A 6,000-nucleotide genomic window follows, 5' to 3' on the forward strand; every position below is an offset into this window, starting at 1 on the left:
AAGGGCCGTAGGCCACACCCAGATGCAGTGTCATGCGATCTGACCACAACGTGGCACAATTCCATGCAATTTAAATTGCACATTTGGAAAGGCCACAACCCTCATCCCGTGTGACCGGGAATTCTGACATTTGATACAAAGATCTGTCTCTTCACAAGGACACATAACTACCGCCATGATGGATTGTCCACCATTTTAAATTATTTATTTATTTGAAAAACAATCAAATGACATCTCCTCTGTAACCGCTGGGCTGATCTGCATGAAAATTCATATACAGCATCTATGGACCAAGGTCTATCTACGCACAAAGTGTAGTGAAGCAGCACAAACAGCATGGCTGCTCTGAACCAATGAACCTTGATTCAGGGTGTGTCCTATTATTTACATGCTTAGAAATCAGACATAGTGGGGTGCATCACGACCAAGTTTGGCTAACATATGTCTAACCCTCTCAGGACCTATGATATGCAGTCATATTCGGATCTCTCACATGGTGGTGCTATAACAAGCACGTATTTATATCTTTTCATCTATTTGATTTAGAGTCGTGAAATATGGCACAAATGGTCAGGGGTATGTGTTCACCTAACCCCTAGAGTATAGTTGTGTTTCACCACAGGGTGACGCTATTCTGAGTTTTTGGTTTATAGTGGCCATGTTGTTTTAGCTATCGAATGAAACATTTTACATGGAAAGACCTTTGCCCATAGATCATGTATACCAAATTTCATGCAGATCCACGGATTTGGAAAAGAAGATGTTTCAAGTCTGCTACAACATTGAAAACACAACAGAATACATCATGAGCATTTCTCAGACTTTTCAAAATGACAGAAAAACAATCCCTCAAGATCACTTGAAACATATCATGGTCATTTTTTACAAGTGTTCTGTTGGTGCCCTGTGAAATATGCGGTGTGATACTGCTATGCTATAGCTTAGACCATGGGCAAGGCTGCTTGCAGCTATATTATCTTTTTGTTATCGATAAATTAATGTTATGACCTGGACAGATTGAGACTTTTGGTTTTAAAGGTAATATAATGTGCTTCCCACTGCTTGGAAATAATATGGCTCCCAGATTAGAAGTGAATTGTTAACCTCTTTATTTTCCAGTCTTTAGTGGATGATTTGGAACACTCCAGAATCACTGCATACAAATACAACTGGCAGGTGTTATCCAATAGAAATGGCAACACTTTTTATACATGGTCCCTAAATTTCATGGCACCAAAAGTAATGGGACAATTGGCTTGACAGGGGTTTCTGGTTAGGTGTGTTCAATCACATCATTTGTACAGGCATAAGAAAGCTGTCAATGTCTAGTTTTAATTCTAGGCTTTTCATTTGCCTTTGGAGTCTGCTATTGCCTGTCTGTCAACATGAGGACCAAAGATGTGTCAATGAAAGTCAAGGAAGCCATTAATAGGATGAAATATCAGAAACACCTTAGGCTTGCCAAAATCAAGTTTGGAACATCATTAAAAAAAGAAAAGAACGCACTGGGAGCTCAGCAATCGCAAACGGGCTAGTAGGCCATGGAAGTCTTCTACAGTGGATGATCGAAGAATACTCAACAGAATTAAGAAAAACCCCAAAATAACTGTCCCACAGATCAGGAACACTCTCCAGGAGGTAGGCGTGAATGTGTCAGAGGCGACAATCCGCAGAATACGTCACCAGCCAAACTACAGAGGCTTCACTGCAAGGTGCAAATCATTAGTTATCCTCAAAAAGGATGGTCAAGTTAAAGTTTGCTAAAAAAGTACCTGCAAGCCTGCAGACGTCTGGAAAAAGGTCTTGTGGACAGATAAGGCTAATATGATCATGTACCAGAGTGATTGCAAGAGCAAAGTTTGGGAAAAAAGGTTGTGCCCAGGATTTACAGCATACCACCTCATCTGTGAAACATGGTGGAGGGGATGTTATGATTTGGGAATGTATAGCTCCTCCTATAACTGGCTAATTTGTCTTAATTGATGTAACTGCTGACGGCAGCAGTCCAGTGTATTCTTAAGTGTACAGAAACATCTTGTCTGCTGGAGTACAAGCAAATGCCTGCAAATTCATTGGATGGTGATTCATCATACAGTAAGACAATGTCCCAAAACATACTGCCAAATCAACTAGGGAGTTTTTCATGGCCAAAAAGTGGAAACTTATTGACTGGCCAAGTCAATCTTTGAATTTAGAGTGTTCTTCACAAAATTCAAAATGCCAGAAAATCCATCATGGTGGAAGTTATGGTTCCTTGAGGAAAATGTGTTCCTTGTGAAGAGACAAACCTTTGTATCAAATTTCAGCATACAGGGTGAGGGGTGTGGCCTTTCAAAATGTGCAATGTGGCCAACTGACATTACATTGCATGGCAGGGTGTGGCACATAGCCCTCTGCCATCATGCAAAGTTGCATGTTCTTATGCCTTACCATGTAATAGTTATTTGCATTATATTGCAAAAATAGAGGATGCAGGAGAATAATAATAATAGGCAATGCCAACAATTAGAATAGGGTTTTTAGATCCCTAAAAATAGGTTCTTATTGTATGCACCACACAATCTTTTAGAATAACTTATCCGTTGACATGGCCAAGTGCTTTACAGTGAACACTAGAGGTCCTTTTGATAGCGTGGGTGAGTCTCTAATTGTTCTCTTCCTTTGATCTGTCTGCCAAATGGTCGCCCATCTGCCTGCTGTGTGTAGAGGTACAGGGGCATGCAGATGTTGGCAGTGTTCCTCATTGTCCATGTCAACAGAACATCTGCCTCAATACTCCTCAAGGCGTTGTGGTCTAACCAACAACAGCTGTTTATTGCAGAAAATTGATATTTGGGTCTTTAGTATTTCAATATCTAAACTTAAGCATCAAGGACCATACTCTCCATCTCAGCAATGAATCAACTAATTTAAGACTGATGCTGGACACAGGGAGATAAACACAAGTTGTGATTTCAGATATTTATCAAACATGATTCAATATTTTCCCCCTTACCAGGAGAGAACATTGTATTAGGCTGTGTAACATTGTGTTTCCTTGTTGAAGACAACATTTTGCAATATAATGTTTTAAAATAATATTTTTCATTGACTCATTATGATTCTCAGGAGAAGGAAGAATGTAAAAAATAAGAAAAGAAAGAACCAAACATATAACAGCAACAATTTGGAGAGAGGAAAGGTTGTAGTTTGTTATTTGACTTTGTTTTAAATTGAGTCTTTAGTCCAAGGTAAAAGCTGTTTGCCATGAGGGCTCTGGGTTTGTGGTGCATCTGTCCATAGGCTACAGTTGCTTCACACCTCACTATACTGTAGGTTCCCCATATTATCACCATTGTTAAATGAGATAAAGATAGAGCTATGTTATGATTGGCCATCTTTCAAAGTGTTTAGAGTACTTAATTGAATAGCCCTATATATTAAGACAAATGTTTAGGGTTATGTACAAGATCATTTACCACCATCCATAACATACACTGTGTCATAATTGTCAGTTTATAGCTTTGATTCCATGCATTCAACATTGCCCTTTACCAATGAGAGTCAATGAGCATGAGACTGGGAATATGCATTCTGCTACAGGGCAGGGAAATCATATTTGGCTTTTATTTGAAACATGATTAAATCAGCTGTTTATGCTTCTGTAAAAAGTAATCATTTGAATTCTGAAGCAAATGACAGCCACATACATCAAACTGTCAATGTGTCAACAGTAACCTTTTGAAGAAATGTATGAAATTAGAATGTATTAGAGCATATCATCATTGGTCATTAGTCTGCAGTTAAACCGCCCAGTGGTTTTAATTTGCAATAGCAACATGTGAGCTGATATGCAGAGAAAAGGACAATTGTTATTCACAGCCACAGACTTCATGGCTTTTATGGTTTTTTGAACTTTAAAAAGGTCAATGTCAAATCTGATAATCCACACTAAACAATGAGGGCTGAGAAGATAAGATGCTAAAGACAATGCTACAATAATTCCTTTGTCTGCCCTGTGTAAGTGTCAGTTGGTATCCACAATAGGCATTACGAAAGATGGGGACTGTGGAGGTATAGATAAAGTAAAGCCGCATTTGTTTTGTTGATGGGAACACATCTGTTGTAAATACTTCTGAGTACTTTAGGTTTGTCACCAAATAGATATCAGCAGTCAGCATGTGCACATTTTCACATTATCAGGTCGAATCATAGACATTTTCTGACAAATGAATTTTCTGACAAATCTGCCATTGACATAAATGCATTATGCCCCCAAAAGGTACAGGTGATCATGAGTCCATCAAAGTAGTAATATATCCTGCCTTATGTTCACATGTCTTCCACAGGGTAAAAGAGTTGTTTTAACAGACAATTCAAGAAATGTATGGCCTTCATATCTTTTGGGTCTTGCCAAGCAGTGAATTGGTCTGCTGCTACACAATCTAAATTCCACAATTCATATTCACAACACAAGGATGAGTAAGATGTCCCTGTGTCAATATGGAATAATAACTGTAAGAACACAAGGTCCTGCAGCTTGGTGAAACTGTTTGTTCTGGGTTTGCTGTCTGAGGCTTCATGTTTCAGAAACCTAAATATAAACTGAGGCTCCTTCTGCTGACATTCCATATGACAGTGTAAAGCCTCATGAACAGTTTTTAGATATTCAGATTGCACAGCAGGATGAATTAGGAAATGTGGCATTATGTTGTGTAATTAGTGCCTCAGCCATGTTATCCCCCTCATATGGGAAAATATGGTGAAGGTTGTCGGAAGTGCAGACATAATCCCTCTGTAGTGAAGGGAGAAATCATTCTCTAAAAAATACTTTATCAAGAGATGTATTGGACTGTGACATGCACACAGATTACAGCTGGAGAGTGAAGTCAAGGGTTTAAAACCACAGTGTCACTTTCATTCATGGTCCGGTTGGCTCTGATAACCAACCTTGAAAAGTGTTGGATGATTCAATAGGCATGATTGAAAAGTTGGCTTCCAAAGTTTTTACAGAGCCTTTCAAATGTCTTATCCGGAACAATGTTTTTGTCTTATTCCATCTGACTAGTCATGCTTGACAAGATTGTGCTTTGTTGAAGTATCCAGTATATCTGAACTAAGATGTAGACATACGTATGTGGCTATCAAGAATAGAAAGGGTCTGTCAAGTCCTGTTACAATAATTAGATTGGAGGGGGGTAAATCTGTTCATGGTTATTTTAGATTACTGTAAATTACCCAATTATATGAATTATCAACAGCCTGTAAGAATGCATTACTGTACAGTATGTATGAATGTATATAATTGTATGTACTGAATAATGGTGAAACACCTCTATTATTCAATGTATTTTTGATTATGTTAATTTGGTCACTGCCATAATATTAGAATGTTATATTCTTACCACTGGTCCCCCAATTAACTCACACTGAAGTGAAAGACATCAAATATCACTAAAACTGTTTCGGTAATCAAAAGCTGCTTCAAGTGTTAGGACTGCAACTGCAGTTACTGTAGTGCCTGCAAGGTGAGTACGGATGGCTGAAGCATGACCAAGGCCTAGTTCCATTTTTTTACCATGTCATGTCTGGCTTGTGTCATTTACTCTGGGAAGGTGAGAGGCTCTGCCATTGTTGGGTAGCCCTAAAAGTAACAAGCTGATTATTCTCCTATTCCTTAAAACAATACAACTCTACTTAGTAATGCAACTAGTGGAGGTTCATGGATCTCAAGATCATTACCCTTCATTTCATTACCTTAACATCTCAGCATAATCACCATTTTGTGCACATTCAAATTTAATCAGTAACAAGATCTCCCCTACTCCTGACACCTGCTTCCTTCACAGTCCCACAGCTATCAATAATTGGCAGAACCCTACAGAGTTCAATTCTCCTAGTTACTGTAACCAGACTAAAGGACATGATTGGGAGAGAGCTGTGTTGATTGATTGCGTAGTTTGTGACTGATTGCCAGTCTGACCCTGTGTGATGGTCTATTATGCAGTGAAGTCTAATATG

The sequence above is a fragment of the Argentina silus genome (assembly GCF_951799395.1).
Source record: "Argentina silus genome assembly, chromosome: X".
NCBI lineage: Eukaryota > Metazoa > Chordata > Actinopteri > Argentiniformes > Argentinidae > Argentina > Argentina silus.